Here is a 22,969-nt window from a genome sequence, read left to right on the forward strand (position 1 = left end):
GGCACATCACCAGAAATAGTTCGACTTTCAAACAGATTTAGCCCTGGTCTGTCGGTTAAGGCGTCTGACTAGAAATCAGATTCTCTATGGCAGCGTAGGTTCGAAACCTACCTACTGTAAACGACCATTTGTTTTGCTTGAAATATAATTTTTGTAATTAGCAACTCCGCCCAGAATATTTTGTCAATTATGGGGATTGAGTGCATAAAATTAAAACAATATGCATACATATGCCCTTATATTTCAAATGGCACATCACCAGAAATAGTCCTACTTTCAAACAGATTTAGCCCTGGTCTGTCGGTTAAGGCGTCTGACTAGGAATCAGATTCTCCATGGCAGCGTAGGATCGATACCAACCTACTGCAAACAGCCATTATTTTGCTTGAAATATATATTTTTTAATTAACATCTCACCCCAGAAATTTTTCTCAAATATGGGGATTGAGTACGTAAATTTATAAAAATATGATGGACTTATATTTCAACGCATGGCACATCACCAGAAATAGTTCGACTTTCAAACAGATTTAGCCCTGGTCTGTCGGTTAAGGCGTCTGACTAGAAATCAGATTCTCTATGGCAGCGTAGGTTCGAAACCTACCTACTGCAAACAGCCATTATTTTGCTTGAAATATATATTTTTTAATTAACAGCTCACCCCAGAAATTTTTCTCAAATATGGGGATTGACTACATAAATTTATAAAAATATAATGGCCTTATATTTCAACGCATGGCACATCACCAGAAATAGTTCGACTTTCAAACAGATTTAGCCTTGGTCTGTCAGTTAAGGCGTCTGACTAGAAATCAGATTCTCTATCAGCATAGTTTCGAAACCTACCTATTGCAAACGAATATTTGTTATGCTTGAAATATAATTTTTGTAATTAGCAGCTCAGCCCAGAAAATTTTGTCAATTATGGGGATTGAGTGCATAAATTTAAAACAATATGCATTCATATGCCCTTATATTTCAAATGGCACATCACCAGAAATAGTCCTATTTTCAAACAGATTTAGCCCTGGTCTGTCGGTTAAGGCGTCTGACTAGAAATCAGATTCTCCATGGCAGCGTAGGTTCGAAACCTACCTACTGCAAACGGTCATTATTTTGCTTGAAATATATATTTTTTAATTATTAGCTCAGCTCAGAAATTTTTCTCAAATATGGGGATTGACTACATAAATTTATAAATATATAATGGCCTTATATTTCAACGCATGGCACATCACCAGAAATAGTTCGACTTTCAAACAGATTTAGCCCTGGTCTGTCGGTTAAGGCGTCTGACTAGAAATCAGATTCTCTATGGCAGCGTAGGTTCGAAACCTACCTACTGTAAACGACCATTTGTTTTGCTTGAAATATAATTTTTGTAATTAGCAACTCCGCCCAGAATATTTTGTCAATTATGGGGATTGAGTGCATAAAATTAAATCAATATGCATACATATGCCCTTATATTTCAAATGGCACATCACCAGAAATAATCCTACTTTCAAACAGATTTAGCACTGATCTGTCGGTTAAGGCGTCTGACTAGAAATCAGATATTCCATGGCAGCGTAGGTTCGAAACCTACCTACTGCAAACGGCCATTATTTTGGTTGAAATATATATTTTTTAATTAACAGCTCAGCCCAGAAATTTTTCTCAAATATGGGGATAGAGTACGTAAATTTATAAAAATATAATGGACTTACATTTCAACGCATGGCACATCACCAGAAATAGTTCGACTTTCAAACAGATTTAGCCTAGGTCTGTCGGTTAAGGCGTCTGACTAGAAATCAGATTCTCCATGGCAGCGTAGGTTCGAAACCTACCTACTGCAAACGGCCATTATTGTGGTTGAAATATATATTTTTTAATTAACAGCTCAGCCCAGAAATTTTTCTCAGATATGGGGATAGAGTACATCACCAGAAATAGTTCGACTTTCAAACAGATTTAGCCTTGGTCTGTCGGCTAAGGCGTCTGACTAGAAATCAGATTCTCTATGGCAGCGTAGGTTCGAGACCTACCTACTGTAAACGACCATTTGTTTTGCTTGAAATATAATTTTTGTAATTAGCAGCTCCGCAAAGAAAATTTTGTCAATTATGGGGATTGAGTGCATAAAATTAAAACAATATGCATACATATGCCCTTATATTTCAAATGGCACATCACCAGAAATAATCCTACTTTCAAACAGATTTAGCACTGGTCTGTCGGTTAAGGCGTCTGACTAGAAATCAGATTCTCTATGGCAGCGTAGGTTCGAAACCTACCTACTGCAAACGGCCATTGTTTTGCTTGAAATATATATTTTTTAATTAACAGCTCAGAATAGAAAATTTTCTCAAATATGGGGATTGAATACATAAATTTATAAAAATATAATGGCCTTATATTTCAACGCTTGGCACAACAACAGAAATAGTTCGACTTTCAAACAGATTTAGCCTTGGTCTGTCGGTTAAGGCGTCTGACTAGAAATCAGATTCTCTATCAGCATAGTTTCGAAACCTACCTATTGCAAACGAATATTTGTTTTGCTTGAAATATAATTTTTGTAATTAGCAGCTCAGCCCAGAAAATTTTGTCAATTATGGGGATTGAGTGCATAAATTTAAAACAATATGCATACATATGCCCTTATATTTCAAATGGCACATCACCAGAAATAGTCCTATTTTCAAACAGATTTGGCCCTGGTCTGTCGGTTAAGGCGTCTGACTAGAACTCAGATTCTCCATGGCAGCGTAGGTTCGAAACCTACCTACTGCAAACGGCCATTGTTTTGCTTGAAATATATATTTTTTAATTAACAGCTCAGCCTAGAAAATTTTCTCAAATATGGGGATTGAATACATAAATTTATAAAAATATAATGGCCTTATATTTCAACGCTTGGCACATCACCAGAAATAGTTCGACTTTCAAACAGATTTAGCCTTGGTCTGTCGGTTAAGGCGTCTGACTAGAAATCAGATTCTCTATCAGCATAGTTTCGAAACCTACCTATTGCAAACGAATATTTGTTTTGCTTGAAATATAATTTTTGTAATTAGCAGTTCAGCCCAGAAAATTTTGTCAATTATGGGGATTGAGTGCATAAATTTAAAACAATATGCATACATATGCCCTTATATTTCAAATGGCACATCACCAGAAATAGTCCTATTTTCAAACAGATTTAGCCCTGGTCTGTCGGTTAAGGCGTCTGACTAGAAATCAGATTCTCCATATCAGCGTAGGTTCGAAGCCTACCTACTGCAAACGGTCATTATTTTGCTTGAAATATATATTTTTTAATTAACAGCTCAGCCCAGAAATTTTTCTCAAATATGGGGATTGAATACATAAATTTATAAAAATATAATGGCCTTATATTTCAACGCATGGCACAACAACAGAAATAGTTCGACTTTCAAACAGATTTAGCCTTGGTCTGTCGGTTAAGGCGTCTGACTAGAGATCAGATTCTCCATGGCAGCGTAGGTTCGAAACCTACCTACTGCAAAGGGCCATTGTTTTGCTTGAAATATATATTTAACAGCTCAGCCCAGAAATTTTTCTCAAATATGGGGATTGAATACATAAATTTATAAAATTATAATGGCCTTATATTTCAACGCATGGTACATCACCAGAAATAGTTCGACTTTCAAACAGATTTAGCCTTGGTCTGTCGGTTAAGGCGTCTGACTAGAAATCAGACTCCCTATGGCAGCGTAGGTTCGAAACCTACCTACTGCAAACGGCCATTGTTTTGCTTGAAATATATATTTAACAGCTCAGCCCAGAAATTTTTCTCAAATATGGGGATTGAATACATAAATTTATATAAATATAATGGCCTTATATTTCAACGCATGGTACATCACCAGAAATAGTTCGACTTTCAAACAGATTTAGCCTTGGTCTGTCGGTTAAGGCGTCTGACTAGAGATCAGGTTCTCCATGGCAGCGTAGGTTCGAAACCTACCTACTGCAAACGGCCATTGTTTTGCTTGAAATATATATTTAACAGCTCAGCCCAGAAATTTTTCTCAAATATGGGGATTGAATACATAAATTTATAAAAATATAATGGCCTTATATTTCAACGCATGGCACATCACCAAAGATAGTTCGACTTTCAAACAGATTTAGCCTTGGTCTGTCGGTTAAAGCGTCTGACTAGAAATCAGATTCCCTATGGCAGCGTAGGTTCGAAATCTACCTACTGCAAACGGCCATTGTTTTGCTTGAAATATATATTTTTTAATTAACAGCTCAGCCCAGAAATTTTTCCCAAATATGGGGATTGAGTGCATAAATTTAAAATATTATGCATACATATGCCCTTATATTTCAAATGGCACATCACCAGAAATAGTCCTACTTTCAAACAGATTTAGCCCTGGTCTGTCGGTTAAGGCGTCTGACTAGAAATCAGATTCTCTATCAGCATAGTTTCGAAACCTACCTACTGCAAACGACCATTGTTTTGCTTGAAATATATATTTTTTAATTAACAGCTCAGCCCAGAAATTTTTCTCAAATATGGGGATTGAGTACGTAAATTTATAAAAATATAATGGACTTATATTTCAACGCATGGCACATCACCAGAAATAGTTCGATTTTCAAACAGATTTAGCCCTATTCTCTCGGATAAGGCGTCTGACTTTAAATCAGATTCTCTATGGCAGCGTAGGTTCCAAACCTACCTACTGCAAACGGAAATTGTTTTTCTTGAAATATATATTTTTTAGTTAACAGTTGAGCCCAGAAATTTTTCTCAAATACGGGGATTGATTACATAAATTTATAAAAATATAATGGCCTTATATTTCAACGCATGGCACAACAACAGAAATAGTTCGACTTTCAAACAGATTTAGCCTTGGTCTGTCGGTTAAGGCGTCTGACTAGAGATCAGATTCTTCATGGCAGCGTAGGTTCGAAACCTACCTACTGCAAACGGCCATTGTTTTGCTTGAAATATATATTTAACAGCTCAGCCCAGAAATTTTTCTCAAATATGGGGATTGAATGCATAAATTTATAAAAATATAATGGCCTTATATTTCAACGCATGGCACATCACCAAAGATAGTTCGACTTTCAAACAGATTTAGCCTTGGTCTGTCGGTTAAAGCGTCTTACTAGAAATTAGATTCCCTATGGCAGCGTAGGTTCGAAATCTACCTACTGCAAACGGCCATTGTTTTGCTTGAAATATATATTTTTTAATTAACAGCTCAGCCCAGAAATTTTTCTCAAATATGGGGATTGAGTACGTAAATTTATAAAAATATAATGGACTTATATTTCAACGCATGGCACATCACCAGAAATAGTTCGACTTTCAAACAGAATTAGCCCTGGTCTCTCGGATAAGGCGTCTGACTTTAAATCAGATTCTCTATGGCAGCGTAGGTTCCAAACCTACCTACTGCAAACGGAAATTGTTTTTCTTGAAATATATATTTTTTAGTTAACAGTTGAGCCCAGAAATTTTTCTCAAATACGGGGATTGATTACATAAATTTATAAAAATATAATGGCCTTATATTTCAACGCATGGCACAACAACAGAAATAGTTCGACTTTCAAACAGATTTAGCCTTGGTCTGTCGGTTAAGGCGTCTGACTAGAGATCAGATTCTTCATGGCAGCGTAGGTTCGAAACTTACCTACTGCAAACGGCCATTGTTTTGCTTAAAATATATATTTAACAGCTCAGCCCAGAAATTTTTCTCAAATATGGGGATTGAATACATAAATTTATAAAAATATAATGGCCTTATATTACAACGCATGGCACATCACCAAAAATAGTTCAACTTTCAAACAAATTTAGCTTTGATCTGTCGGTTAAGGCGTCTGACTAGAAATCAGATTCTCCATGGCAGCGTAGGTTCGATACCTACCTACTGCAAACGGCCATTGTTTTGCTTGAAATATATATTTTTTAATTAACAGCTCAGCTCAGAAATTTTTCTAAAATATGGGGATGGAGTACATAAATTTATAAAAATATAATGGACTTATATTTCAACGCATGGCACATTAGCAGAAATAGTTCAACTTTCAAACAGATTTAGCCTTGGTCTCTCGGTTAAGGCGTCTGACTAGAAATCAGATTCTCCATGGCAGCGTAGGTTCGAAACCTACCTATTGCAAACGGCCATTATTTTGCTTGAAATATATATTTTTTAATTAACAGCTCAGCCCAGAAATTTTTCTCAAATATGGGGATTGAGTACGTAAATTTATAAAAATATAATGGACTTATATTTCAACGCATGGCACATCACCAGAAATAGTTCGACTTTCAAACAGATTTAGCCCTGGTCTCTCGGATAAGGCGTCTGACTTTAAATCAGATTCTCTATGGCAGCGTAGGTTCCAAACCTACCTACTGCAAACGGAAATTGTTTTGCTTGAAATATATATTTCTTAGTTAACAGTTGAGCCCAGAAATTTTTCTCAAATACGGGGATTGATTACATAAATTTATAAAAATATAATGGCCTTATATTTCAACGGATTACACATCACCAGAAATAGTTCGACTTTCAAACAGATTTATCCTTTGTCTGTCGGTTAAAGCGTCTCACTAGAAATCAGATTCTCTATCAGCATAGTTTCGAAACCTACCTACTGCAAACGACCATTTGTTTTGCTTGAAATATAATTTTTTAATTAGCAGCTCAGCCCAGAAAATTTTGTCAATTATGGGGATTGAGTGCATAAATTTAAAACAATATGCATACATTTGCCATTATATTTCAAATGGCACATCACCAGAAATAGTCCTACTTTCAAACAGATTTAGCCCTGGTCTGTCGGTTAAGGCGTCTGACTAGAAATCAGATTCTCTATGGCAGCGTAGGTTCGAAACCTACCTACTGCAAACGGCCATTGTTTTGCTTGAAATATATATTTTTTAATTAACAGGTCAGCCCAGAAATTTTTCTCAAATATGGGGATTGACTACATAAATTTATAAAAATATAATGGCCTTATATTTCAACGCATGGGCACACCACCAGAAATAGTTCGACTTTCAAACAGATTTAGCCTTGGTCTGTCGGTTAAGGTATCTGACTAGAAATCAGATTATCTATCAGCATAGGTTCAAAACCTACCTACAACAAACGACCATTTGTTTTGCTTGAAATATAATTTTTGTAATTAGCAGCTCAGCCCAGAAAATTTTGTCAATTATGGGGATTGAGTGCATAAATTTAAAACAATATGCACACATATGCCCTTATATTTCAAATGGCACATCACCAGAAATTGTCCCACTTTCAAACAGATTTAGGCCTGGTCTGTCGGTTAAGGCCTGACTAGAAATCAGATTCTCTATGGCAGCGTAGGTTCGAAACCTACCTACTGCAAACGGCCATTGTTTTGCTTGAAATATATATTTTTTAATTAACAGGTCAGCCCAGAAATTTTTCTCAAATATGGGGATTGACTACATAAATTTATAAAAATATAATGGCCTTATATTTCAACGCATGGCACATCACCAGGAATAGTTCGACTTTCAAACAGATTTAGCCTTGGTCTGTCGGTTAAGGCGTCTGACTAGAAATCAGATTCTCTATCAACATAGGTTCGAAACCTACCTACTGCAAACGACCATTGTTTTGCTTGAAATATATCTTTTTTAATTAACAGCTAAGCCCAGAAATTTTTTTCAAATATGGTAATTGAATACATAAATTTATAAAAATATAATGGCCTTATATTTCAACGCATGGCACATCACCAGAAATAGTTCGACTTTCAAACAGATTTAGCCTTGGTCTGTCGGTTAAGCCGTCTGACTGCAAATCAGATTCTTCATGGCAGCGTGGTTTCGATACCTACCTACTGCAAACAGCCATTGTTTTGCTTCAAATATATATTTTTTAATTAACAGCTCAGCAAATAAATTTTTCTCAAATATGGGGATTGAGTTCATAAATTTAAAACAATATAATGCCTTTATATTTCAAATGGCATATCACCAGAAATAGTTCTAAATCAAACAGATTTAACTCTGGTCTGTCGGTTAAGGCGTCTGTCTAGAAATCAGATTCTCCATAGCAGCGTAGTTTCGAAAGCTACCTACTGCAAACGGCCATTATTTTGCTTGAAATATATATTTTTTAATTAATTGCTCAGCCCAGAAATTTTTCTCAAATATGGAGATTGAGTACGTAAATTTATGATAATATAATGGACTTATATTTCAACGCATGGCACATCACCAGAAATAGTTCGACTTTCAAACAGATCTAGCCTTGGTCTGTCGGTTAAGGCGTCTGACTAGAAATCAGATTCTCCATGGCAACGTAGGTTCGAAACCTACCTACTGCAAACGACCATTTGTTTTGCTTGAAATATAATTTTTGTAATAAGCAGCTCAGTCCAGAAAATTTTGTCAATTATGGGGATTGAGTGCATAAATTTAAAACAATATAATGCCCTTATATTTGAAATGGCACATCACAAGAAATAGTTCTACTTTCAAACAGATTTAGCCCTGGTCTGTCGGTTAAGGCGTCTGACTAGAAATCAGATTCTCCATGGCAGCGTAGGTTCGAAACCTACCTACTGCAAACGGCCATTATTTTGCTTGAAATATATATTTTTTAATTAACAGCTCAGCCCAGAAAATTTTGTCAATTATGGGGATTGAGTGCATAAATTTAAAATATTATGCATACATATGCCCTTATATTTCAAATGGCACATCACCAGAAATAGTCCTACTTTCAAACAGATTTAGCCCTGGTCTGTCGGTTAAGGCGTCTGACTAGAAATCAGATTCTCTATCAGCATAGGTTCGAAACCTACCTACTGCAAACGACCATTGTTTTGCTTGAAATATATATTTTTTAATTAACAGCTAAGCCCAGAAAATTTTCTCAAATATGGGGATTGAATACATAAATTTATAAAAATATAATGGCCTTATATTTCAACGCATGGCACATCACCAAAGATAGTTCGACTTTCAAACAAATTTAGCTTTGATCTGTCGGTTAAGGCGTCTGACTAGAAATCAGATTCTCCATGGCAGCGTAGGTTCGAAATCTACCTACTGCAAGCGGCCATTGTTTTGCTTGAAATATATATTTTTTAATTAACAGCTCAGCCCAGAAATTTTTCTCAAATATGGGGATTGAATATATAAATTAATAAAAATATAATGGCCTTATATTTCAACGCATGGCACATCACCAAAAATAGTTCGACTTTCAAACAAATTTAGCTTTGATCTGTCGGTTAAGGCGTCTGACTAGAAATCAGATTCTCCATGGCAGCGTAGGTTCGATACCTACCTACTGCAAACGGCCATTGTTTTGCTTGAAATATATATTTTTTAATTAACAGCTCAGCTCAGAAATTTTTCTAAAATATGGGGATTGAGTACATAAATTTATAAAAATATAATGGACTTATATTTCAACGCATGGCACATTAGCAGAAATAGTTCAACTTTCAAACAGATTTAGCCTTGGTCTCTCGGTTAAGGCGTCTGACTAGAAATCAGATTCTCCATGGCAGCGTAGTTTCGAAACCTACCTATTGCAAACGGCCATTATTTTGCTTGAAATATATATTTTTTAATTAACAGCTCAGCCCAGAAATGTTTCTCAAATATGGGGATTGAGTACGTAAATTTATAAAAATATAATGGACTTATATTTCAACGCATGGCACATCACCAGAAATAGTTCGACTTTCAAACAGATTTAGCCCTGGTCTCTCGGATAAGGCGTCTGACGTTAAATCAGATTCTCTATGGCAGCGTAGGTTCCAAACCTACCTACTGCAAACGGAAATTGTTTTGCTTGAAATATATATTTTTTAGTTAACAGTTGAGCCCAGAAATTTTTCTCAAATACGGGGATTGATTACATAAATTTATAAAAATATAATGGCCTTATATTTCAACGCATTACACATCACCAGAAATAGTTCGACTTTCAAACAGATCTAGCCTTGGTCTGTCGGTTAAGGCGTCTGACTAGAAATCAGATTCTCCATGGCAACGTAGGTTCGAAACCTACCTACTGCAAACGACCATTTGTTTTGCTTGAAATATAATTTTTGTAATAAGCAGCTCAGTCCAGAAAATTTTGTCAATTATGGGGATTGAGTGCATAAATTTAAAACAATATAATGCCCTTATATTTGAAATGGCACATCACAAGAAATAGTTCTACTTTCAAACAGATTTAGCCCTGGTCTGTCGGTTAAGGCGTCTGACTAGAAATCAGATTCTCCATGGCAGCGTAGGTTCGAAACCTACCTACTGCAAACGGCCATTATTTTGCTTGAAATATATATTTTTTAATTAACAGCTCAGCCCAGAAAATTTTGTCAATTATGGGGATTGAGTGCATAAATTTAAAATATTATGCATACATATGCCCTTATATTTCAAATGGCACATCACCAGAAATAGTCCTACTTTCAAACAGATTTAGCCCTGGTCTGTCGGTTAAGGCGTCTGACTAGAAATCAGATTCTCTATCAGCATAGGTTCGAAACCTACCTACTGCAAACGACCATTGTTTTGCTTGAAATATATATTTTTTAATTAACAGCTAAGCCCAGAAAATTTTCTCAAATATGGGGATTGAATACATAAATTTATAAAAATATAATGGCCTTATATTTCAACGCATGGCACATCACCAAAGATAGTTCGACTTTCAAACAAATTTAGCTTTGATCTGTCGGTTAAGGCGTCTGACTAGAAATCAGATTCTCCATGGCAGCGTAGGTTCGAAATCTACCTACTGCAAGCGGCCATTGTTTTGCTTGAAATATATATTTTTTAATTAACAGCTCAGCCCAGAAATTTTTCTCAAATATGGGGATTGAATATATAAATTAATAAAAATATAATGGCCTTATATTTCAACGCATGGCACATCACCAAAAATAGTTCGACTTTCAAACAAATTTAGCTTTGATCTGTCGGTTAAGGCGTCTGACTAGAAATCAGATTCTCCATGGCAGCGTAGGTTCGATACCTACCTACTGCAAACGGCCATTGTTTTGCTTGAAATATATATTTTTTAATTAACAGCTCAGCTCAGAAATTTTTCTAAAATATGGGGATTGAGTACATAAATTTATAAAAATATAATGGACTTATATTTCAACGCATGGCACATTAGCAGAAATAGTTCAACTTTCAAACAGATTTAGCCTTGGTCTCTCGGTTAAGGCGTCTGACTAGAAATCAGATTCTCCATGGCAGCGTAGTTTCGAAACCTACCTATTGCAAACGGCCATTATTTTGCTTGAAATATATATTTTTTAATTAACAGCTCAGCCCAGAAATGTTTCTCAAATATGGGGATTGAGTACGTAAATTTATAAAAATATAATGGACTTATATTTCAACGCATGGCACATCACCAGAAATAGTTCGACTTTCAAACAGATTTAGCCCTGGTCTCTCGGATAAGGCGTCTGACGTTAAATCAGATTCTCTATGGCAGCGTAGGTTCCAAACCTACCTACTGCAAACGGAAATTGTTTTGCTTGAAATATATATTTTTTAGTTAACAGTTGAGCCCAGAAATTTTTCTCAAATACGGGGATTGATTACATAAATTTATAAAAATATAATGGCCTTATATTTCAACGCATTACACATCACCAGAAATAGTTCGACTTTCAAACAGATTTATCCTTGGTCTGTCGGTTAAAGCGTCTCACTAGAAATCAGATTCTCTATCAGCATAATTTCGAAACCTACCTACTGCAAACGACCATTTGTTTTGCTTGAAATATAATTTTTGTAATTAGCAGCTCAGCCCAGAAAATTTTGTCCATTATGGGGATTGAGTGCATAAATTTAAAACAATATGCATACATATGCCCTTATATTTCAAATGGCACATCACCAGAAATAGTCCTACTTTCAAACAGATTTAGCCCTGGTCTGTCGGTTAAAGCGTCTGACTAGAAATCAGATTCCCTATGGCAGCGTAGGTTCGAAACCTACCTACTGCGAACGGCCATTGTTTTGCTTGAAATATATATTTTTTAATTAACAGCTCAGCCCAGAAATTTTTCTCAAATATGGGGATTGAATACATAAATTTATAAAAATTTAATGGCCTTATATTTCAACGCATGGCACATCACCAAAAATAGTTCGACTTTCAAACAAATTTAGCTTTGATCTGTCGGTTAAGGCGTCTGACTAGAAATCAGATTCTCCATGGCAGCGTAGGTTCGATAGCTACCTACTGCAAACGGCCATTGTTTTGCTTGAAATATATATTTTTTAATTAACAGCTCAGCTCAGAAATTTTTCTAAAATATGGGGATTGAGTACATAAATTTATAAAAATATAATGGACTTATATTTCAACGCATGGCACATTAGCAGAAACAGTTCAACTTTCAAACAGATTTAGCCTTGGTCTCTCGGTTAAGGCGTCTGACTAGAAATCAGATTCTCCATGGCAGCGTAGGTTCGAAACCTACCTACTGCAAACGGTCATTATTTTGCTTGAAATATATATTTTTTAATTAACAACTCAGCCCAGAAATTTTTCTCAAATATGGGGATTGATTACGTAGATTTATAAAAATATAATGGACTTATATTTCAACGCATGGAACATCACCAGAAATAGTTCGACTTTCAAACAGATTTAGCCTTGGTCTGTCGGTTAAGGTGTCTGACTAAAAATCAGATTCTCCATGGCAGCGTAGGTTCGAAACCTACCTACTGCAAACGGCCATTATTTTGCTTGAAATATAATTTTTGTAATTAGCAGCTCAGCCCAGAAAATTTTGTCAATTATGGGGATTGAGTGCATAAATTTAAAACAATATGCATACATATGCCTTTATATTTCAAATGGCACATCACCAGAAATAGTCCTACTTTCAAACAGATTTAGCCCTGGTCTGTCGGTTAAGGCGTCTGACTAGAAATCAGATTCTCTATGGCAGCGTAGGTTCGAAACCTACCTACTGCAAACGGCCATTGTTTTGCTTGAAATATATATTTTTTAATTAACAGGTCAGCCCAGAAATTTTTCTCAAATGTGGGGATTGACTACATAAATTTATAAAAATATAATGGCCTTATATTTCAACGCATGGCACATCACCAGAAATAGTTCGACTTTCAAACAGATTTAGCCTTGGTCTGTCGGTTAAGGCGTCCGACTAGAAATCAGATTCTCTATCAGCATAGGTTCGAAACCTACCTACTGCAAACGAACATTTGTTTTGCTTGAAATATAATTTTTGTAATTAGCAGCTCAGCCCAGAAAATTTTGTCAATTATGGGGATTGAGTGCATAAATTTAAAACAATATGCATACATATGCCCTTATATTTCAAATGGCACATCACCAGAAATAGTCCTACTTTCAAACAGATTTAGCCATGGTCTGTCGGTTAAGGCGTCTGACTAGAAATCAGATTCTCTATGGCAGCGTAGGTTCGAAACCTACCTACTGCAAACGGCAATTGTTTTGCATGAAATATATATTTTTTAATTAACAGCTCAGCCCAGAAATTTTTCTCAAATATGGGGATTGAGTGCGTAAATTTATAAAAATATAATGGACTTATATTTCAACGCATGGCACATCACCAGAAATAGTTCGACTTTCAAACAAATTTAGCCTTGGTCTGTCGGTTAAAACGTCTGACTAGAAATCAGATTCCCTATGGCAGCGTAGGTTCGAAACCTACCTACTGCAAACGGCCATTGTTTTGCTTGAAATACATATTTTTTAATTAACAGCTCAGCCCAGAAATTTTTCTCAAATATGGGGATTTAATACATAAATTTATAAAAATATAATGGCCTTATATTTCAACGCATGGCACATCACCAAAAATAGTTCGACTTTCAAACAGATTTAGCCTTGGTCTCTCGGTTAAGGCGTCTGACTAGAAATCAGATTCTCCATGGCAACGTAGGTTCGAAACCTACCTATTGCAAACGGCCATTATTTTGCTTGAAATATATATTTTTTAATTAACAGCTCAGCCCAGAAATTTTTCTCAAATATGGGGATTGAGTACATAAATTTATAAAAATATAATGGACTTATATTTCAACGCATCCCCAGAAATAGTTCGACTTTCAAACAGATTTAGCCTTGGTCTGTCGGTTAAGGCGTCTGACTAGAAATCAGATTCTCTATGGCAGCGTAGGTTCGAAACCTACCTACCGCAAACGGCCATTGTTTTGCTTGAAATATATATTTTTTAATTAACAGCTCAGCCCAGAAAATTTTCTCAAATATGGGGATTGAATACATAAATTTATAAAAATATTTCAACGCATGGCACAACAACAGAAATAGTCCGACTTTCAAACAGATTTAGCCTTGGTCTGTCGGTTAAGATGTCTGACTAGAAATCAGATTCACTATGGCAGCGTAGGTTCGAAACCTACCTACTGCAAACGGCCATTGTTTTGCTTGAAATATATATTTTTTAATTAACAGCTCAGCCCAGAAATTTTTCTCAAATATGGGGATAGAGTACGTAAATTTATAAAAATATAATGGACTTATATTTCAACGCATGGCACATCACCAGAAATAGTTCGACTTTCAAACAGATTTAGCCTTGGTCTGTCGGTTAAGGCGTCCGACTAGAAATCAGATTCTCTATCAGCATAGGTTCGAAACCTACCTACTGCAAACGAACATTTGTTTTGCTTGAAATATAATTTTTGTAATTAACAGCTCAGCCCAGAAATTTTTCTCAAATATGGGGATTTAATACATAAATTTATAAAAATATAATGGCCTTATATTTCAACGCATGGCACATCACCAAAAATAGTTCGACTTTCAAACAGATTTAGCCTTGGTCTCTCGGTTAAGGCGTCTGACTAGAAATCAGATTCTCCATGGCAACGTAGGTTCGAAACCTACCTATTGCAAACGGCCATTATTTTGCTTGAAATATATATTTTTTAATTAACAGCTCAGCCCAGAAATTTTTCTCAAATATGGGGATTGAGTACATAAATTTATAAAAATATAATGGACTTATATTTCAACGCATCCCCAGAAATAGTTCGACTTTCAAACAGATTTAGCCTTGGTCTGTCGGTTAAGGCGTCTGACTAGAAATCAGATTCTCTATGGCAGCGTAGGTTCGAAACCTACCTACCGCAAACGGCCATTGTTTTGCTTGAAATATATATTTTTTAATTAACAGCTCAGCCCAGAAAATTTTCTCAAATATGGGGATTGAATACATAAATTTATAAAAATATTTCAACGCATGGCACAACAACAGAAATAGTCCGACTTTCAAACAGATTTAGCCTTGGTCTGTCGGTTAAGATGTCTGACTAGAAATCAGATTCACTATGGCAGCGTAGGTTCGAAACCTACCTACTGCAAACGGCCATTGTTTTGCTTGAAATATATATTTTTTAATTAACAGCTCAGCCCAGAAATTTTTCTCAAATGTGGGGATTGACTACATAAATTTATAAAAATATAATGGCCTTATATTTCAACGCATGGCACATCACCAGAAATAGTTCGACTTTCAAACAGATTTAGCCTTGGTCTGTCGGTTAAGGCGTCCGACTAGAAATCAGATTCTCTATCAGCATAGGTTCGAAACCTACCTACTGCAAACGAACATTTGTTTTGCTTGAAATATAATTTTTGTAATTAGCAGCTCAGCCCAGAAAATTTTGTCAATTATGGGGATTGAGTGCATAAATTTAAAACAATATGCATACATATGCCCTTATATTTCAAATGGCACATCACCAGAAATAGTCCTACTTTCAAACAGATTTAGCCATGGTCTGTCGGTTAAGGCGTCTGACTAGAAATCAGATTCTCTATGGCAGCGTAGGTTCGAAACCTACCTACTGCAAACGGCAATTGTTTTGCATGAAATATATATTTTTTAATTAACAGCTCAGCCCAGAAATTTTTCTCAAATATGGGGATTGAGTGCGTAAATTTATAAAAATATAATGGACTTATATTTCAACGCATGGCACATCACCAGAAATAGTTCGACTTTCAAACAAATTTAGCCTTGGTCTGTCGGTTAAAACGTCTGACTAGAAATCAGATTCCCTATGGCAGCGTAGGTTCGAAACCTACCTACTGCAAACGGCCATTGTTTTGCTTGAAATACATATTTTTTAATTAACAGCTCAGCCCAGAAATTTTTCTCAAATATGGGGATTTAATACATAAATTTATAAAAATATAATGGCCTTATATTTCAACGCATGGCACATCACCAAAAATAGTTCGACTTTCAAACAGATTTAGCCTTGGTCTCTCGGTTAAGGCGTCTGACTAGAAATCAGATTCTCCATGGCAACGTAGGTTCGAAACCTACCTATTGCAAACGGCCATTATTTTGCTTGAAATATATATTTTTTAATTAACAGCTCAGCCCAGAAATTTTTCTCAAATATGGGGATTGAGTACATAAATTTATAAAAATATAATGGACTTATATTTCAACGCATCCCCAGAAATAGTTCGACTTTCAAACAGATTTAGCCTTGGTCTGTCGGTTAAGGCGTCTGACTAGAAATCAGATTCTCTATGGCAGCGTAGGTTCGAAACCTACCTACCGCAAACGGCCATTGTTTTGCTTGAAATATATATTTTTTAATTAACAGCTCAGCCCAGAAAATTTTCTCAAATATGGGGATTGAATACATAAATTTATAAAAATATTTCAACGCATGGCACAACAACAGAAATAGTCCGACTTTCAAACAGATTTAGCCTTGGTCTGTCGGTTAAGATGTCTGACTAGAAATCAGATTCACTATGGCAGCGTAGGTTCGAAACCTACCTACTGCAAACGGCCATTGTTTTGCTTGAAATATATATTTTTTAATTAACAGCTCAGCCCAGAAATTTTTCTCAAATATGGGGATAGAGTACGTAAATTTATAAAAATATAATGGACTTATATTTCAACGCATGGCACCTCACCAGAAATAGTTCGACTTTCAAACAGATTTAGCCCTGGTCTGTCGGTTAAGGCGTCTGACTAGAAATCAGATTCTCTATGGCAGCGTAGGTTCGAAACCTACCTACTGCAAACGGCCATTATTTTGCTTGAAATATATATTTTTTAATTAACAGGTCAGCCCAGAAATTTTTCTCAAATGTGGGGATTGACTACATAAATTTATAAAAATATAATGGCCTTATATTTCAACGCATGGCACATCACCAGAAATAGTTCGACTTTCAAACAGATTTAGCCCTGGTCTGTCGGTTAAGGCGTCTGACTAGAAATCAGATTCTCTATGGCAGCGTAGGTTCGAAACCTACCTACTGCAAACGGCAATTGTTTTGCATGAAATATATATTTTTTAATTAACAGCTCAGCCCAGAAATTTTTCTCAAATATGGGGATTGAGTGCGTAAATTTATAAAAATATAATGGACTTATATTTCAACGCATGGCACATCACCAGAAATAGTTCGACTTTCAAACAAATTTAGCCTTGGTCTGTCGGTTAAAACGTCTGACTAGAAATCAGATTCCCTATGGCAGCGTAGGTTCGAAACCTACCTACTGCAAACGGCCATTGTTTTGCTTGAAATACATATTTTTTAATTAACAGCTCAGCCCAGAAATTTTTCTCAAATATGGGGATTTAATACATAAATTTATAAAAATATAATGGCCTTATATTTCAACGCATGGCACATCACCAAAAATAGTTCGACTTTCAAATAGATTTAGCCTTGGTCTCTCGGTTAAGGCGTCTGACTAGAAATCAGATTCTCCATGGCAACGTAGGTTCGAAACCTACCTATTGCAAACGGCCATTATTTTGCTTGAAATATATATTTTTTAATTAACAGCTCAGCCCAGAAATTTTTCTCAAATATGGGGATTGAGTACATAAATTTATAAAAATATAATGGACTTATATTTCAACGCATGGCACATCCCCAGAAATAGTTCGACTTTCAAACAGATTTAGCCTTGGTCTGTCGGTTAAGGCGTCTGACTAGAAATCAGATTCTCTATGGCAGCGTAGGTTCGAAACCTACCTACTGTAAACGACCATTTGTTTTGCTTGAAATATAATTTTTGTAATTAGCAGCTCCGCCCAGAAAATTTTGTCAATTATGGGGATTGAGTGCATAAATTTAAAACAATATGCATACATATGCCCTTATATTTCAAATGGCGCATCACCAGAAATAATCCTACTTTCAAACAGATTTAGCACTGGTCTGTCGGTTATGGCGTCTGACTAGAAATCAGATTCTCTATGGCAGCGTAGGTTCGAAACCTACCTACTGCAAACGGCCATGGTTTTGCTTGAAATATATATTTTTTAATTAACAGCTCGGCCCAGAAATTTTTCTCAAATATGGGGATTGAATACATAAATTTATAAAAATATAATGGCCTTATATTTCAACGTTAAGGCCTCTGACTAGAAATCAGATTCCCTATGGCAGCGTAGGTTCGAAATCTACCTACTGCAAAAGACCATTGTTTTGCTTGAAATATATATTTTTGAATTAACAGCTAAGCCCAGAAAATTTTCCCAAATATGGGGATTGAATACATAAATTTATAAAAATATAATGGCCTTATATTTCAACGCATGGCACAACAACAGAAATAGTCCGACTTTCAAACAGATTTAGCCTTGGTCTGTCGGTTAAGGCGTCTGACTAGAAATCAGATTCACTATGGCAGCGTAGGTTCGAAACCTACCTACTGCAAACGGCCATTGTTTTGCTTGAAATATATATTTTTTAATTAACAGCTCAGCCCAGAAATTTTTCTCAAATATGGGGATTGAGTACATAAATTTATAAAAATATAATGGACTTATATTTCAACGCATGGCACATCCCCAGAAATAGTTCGACTTTCAAACAGATTTAGCCTTGGTCTGTCGGTTAAGGCGTCTGACTAGAAATCAGATTCTCTATGGCAGCGTAGGTTCGAAACCTACCTACTGTAAACGACCATTTGTTTTGCTTGAAATATAATTTTTGTAATTAGCAGCTCCGCCCAGAAAATTTTGTCAATTATGGGGATTGAGTGCATAAATTTAAAACAATATGCATACATATGCCCTTATATTTCAAATGGCGCATCACCAGAAATAATCCTACTTTCAAACAGATTTAGCACTGGTCTGTCGGTTATGGCGTCTGACTAGAAATCAGATTCTCTATGGCAGCGTAGGTTCGAAACCTACCTACTGCAAACGGCCATGGTTTTGCTTGAAATATATATTTTTTAATTAACAGCTCGGCCCAGAAATTTTTCTCAAATATGGGGATTGAATACATAAATTTATAAAAATATAATGGCCTTATATTTCAACGTTAAGGCCTCTGACTAGAAATCAGATTCCCTATGGCAGCGTAGGTTCGAAATCTACCTACTGCAAAAGACCATTGTTTTGCTTGAAATATATATTTTTGAATTTACAGCTAAGCCCAGAAAATTTTCCCAAATATGGGGATTGAATACATAAATTTATAAAAATATAATGGCCTTATATTTCAACGCATGGCACAACAACAGAAATAGTCCGACTTTCAAACAGATTTAGCCTTGGTCTGTCGGTTAAGGCGTCTGACTAGAAATCAGATTCACTATGGCAGCGTAGGTTCGAAACCTACCTACTGCAAACGGCCATTGTTTTGCTTGAAATATATATTTTTTAATTAACAGCTCAGCCCAGAAATTTTTCTCAAATATGGGGATTGAGTACATAAATTTATAAAAATATAATGGACTTATATTTCAACGCATGGCACATCCCCAGAAATAGTTCGACTTTCAAACAGATTTAGCCTTGGTCTGTCGGTTAAGGCGTCTGACTAGAAATCAGATTCTCTATGGCAGCGTAGGTTCGAAACCTACCTACTGTAAACGACCATTTGTTTTGCTTGAAATATAATTTTTGTAATTAGCAGCTCCGCCCAGAAAATTTTGTCAATTATGGGGATTGAGTGCATAAATTTAAAACAATATGCATACATATGCCCTTATATTTCAAATGGCGCATCACCAGAAATAATCCTACTTTCAAACAGATTTAGCACTGGTCTGTCGGTTATGGCGTCTGACTAGAAATCAGATTCTCTATGGCAGCGTAGGTTCGAAACTTACCTACTGCAAACGGCCATGGTTTTGCTTGAAATATATATTTTTTAATTAACAGCTCGGCCCAGAAATTTTTCTCAAATATGGGGATTGAATACATAAATTTATAAAAATATAATGGCCTTATATTTCAACGCATGGCACAACAACAGAAATAGTTCGACTTTCAAACAGATTTAGCCTTGGTCTGTCGGTTAAGGCGTCTGACTAGAGATCAGATTCTCCATGGCAGCGTAGGTTCGAAACCTACCTACTGCAAACGGCCATGGTTTTGCTTGAAATATATATTTTTTATTTAACAGCTCAGCCCAGAAAATTTTCTCAAATATGGGGATTGAATACATAAATTTATAAAAATATAATGGCCTTATATTTCAACGTTAAGGCCTCTGACTAGAAATCAGATTCCCTATGGCAGCGTAGGTTCGAAATCTACCTACTGCAAAAGACCATTGTTTTGCTTGAAATATATATTTTTGAATTAACAGCTAAGCCCAGAAAATTTTCCCAAATATGGGGTTGAATACATAAATTTATAAAAATATAATGGCCTTATATTTCAACGCATGGCACAACAACAGAAATAGTCCGACTTTCAAACAGATTTAGCCTTAGTCTGTCGGTTAAGGCGTCTGACTAGAAATCAGATTCACTATGGCAGCGTAGGTTCGAAACCTACCTACTGCAAACGGCCATTGTTTTGCTTGAAATATATATTTTTTAATTAACAGCTCAGCCCAGAAATTTTTCTCAAATATGGGGATAGAGTACGTAAATTTATAAAAATATAATGGACTTATATTTCAACGCATGGCACATCACCAGAAATAGTTCGACTTTCAAACAGATTTAGCCCTGGTCTGTCGGTTAATGCGTCTGACTAGAAATCAGATTCTCTATGGCAGCGTAGGTTCGAAACCTACCTACTGCAAACGGCCATTATTTTGCTTGAAATATATATTTTTTAATTAACAGCTCAGCCCAGAAATTTTTCTCAAATATGGGGATAGAGTACGTAAATTTATAAAAATATAATGGACTTATATTTCAACGCATGGCACATCACCAGAAATAGTCCTACTTTCAAACAGATTTAGCCCTGGTCTGTCGGTTAAGGCGTCTGAATAGAAATCAGATTCGCTATGGCAGCAAAGGTTCGAAACCTACCTACTGCAAATGGCAATTGTTTTGCATGAAATATATATTTTTTAATTAACAGCTCAGCCCAGAAATTTTTCTCAAATATGGGGATTGAGTGCGTAAATTTATAAAAATATAATGGACTTATATTTCAACGCATGGCACATCACCAGAAATAGTCCTACTTTCAAACAGATTTAGCCCTGGTCTGTCGGTTAAGGCGTCTGAATAGAAATCAGATTCGCTATGGCAGCAAAGGTTCGAAACCTACCTACTGCAAACGGCCACTGTTTTGCTTGAAATATATATTTAACAGCTCAGCCCAGAAATTTTTCTCAAATATGGGGATTGAATACATAAATTTATAAAAATATAATGGCCTTATATTTCAACGCATGGTACATCACCAGAAATAGTTCGACTTTCAAACAGATTTAGCCTTGGTCTGTCGGTTAAGGCGTCTGACTAGAAATCAGATTCCCTATGGCAGCATAGGTTCGAAACCTACCTACTGCAAACGGCCATTGTTTTGCTTGAAATATATATTTAACAGCTCAGCCCAGAAATTTTTCTCAAATATGGGGATTGAATACATAAATTTATAAAAATATAATGGCCTTATATTTCAACGCATGGTACATCACCAGAAATAGTTCGACTTTCAAACAGATTTAGCCTTGGTCTGTCGGTTAAGGCGTCTGACTAGAGATCAGGTTCTCCGTGGCAGCGTAGGTTCGAAACCTACCTACTGCAAACGGCCATTGTTTTGCTTGAAATATATATTTAACAGCTCAGCCCAGAAATTTTTCTCAAATATGGGGATTGAATACATAAATTTATAAAAATATAATGGACTTATATTCCAACGCATGGCACATCACCAGAAATAGTTCGACTTTCAAACAGATTTAGCCCTGGTCTGTCGGTTAAGGCGTCTGACTAGAAATCAGATTCTCCATGGCAGCGTAGGTTCGAAACCTACCTACTGCAAACGGCCATTATTTTGCTTGAAATATATATTTTTTAATTAACAGCTCAGCCCAGAAAATTTTGTCAATTATGGGGATTGAGTGCATAAATTTAAAATATTATGCATACATATGCCCTTATATTTCAAATGGCACATCACCAGAAATAGTCCTACTTTCAAACAGATTTAGCCCTGGTCTGTCGGTTAAGGCGTCTGACTAGAAATCAGATTCTCTATCAGCATAGGTTCGAAACCTACCTACTGCAAACGACCATTGTTTTGCTGGAAATATATAATTTTTAATTAACAGCTAAGCCCAGAAAATTTTCTCAAATATGGGGATTGAATACATAAATTTATAAAAATATAATGGCCTTATATTTCAACGCATGGCACATCACCAAAGATAGTTCGACTTTCAAACAAATTTAGCTTTGATCTGTCGGTTAAGGCGTCTGACTAGAAATCAGATTCTCCATGGCAGCGTAGGTTCGAAATCTACCTACTGCAAGCGGCCATTGTTTTGCTTGAAATATATATTTTTTAATTAACAGCTCAGCCCAGAAATTTTTCTCAAATATGGGGATTGAATACATAAATTTATAAAAATATAATGGCCTTATATTTCAACGCATGGCACATCACCAAAAATAGTTCGACTTTCAAACAAATTTAGCTTTGATCTGTCGGTTAAGGCGTCTGACTAGA

This window comes from Cylas formicarius, unplaced genomic scaffold (genome assembly GCF_029955315.1).
Source record: "Cylas formicarius isolate icCylForm1 unplaced genomic scaffold, icCylForm1.1 PGA_scaffold_16__1_contigs__length_5364039, whole genome shotgun sequence".
In the NCBI taxonomy this organism is placed as follows: domain Eukaryota; kingdom Metazoa; phylum Arthropoda; class Insecta; order Coleoptera; family Brentidae; genus Cylas; species Cylas formicarius.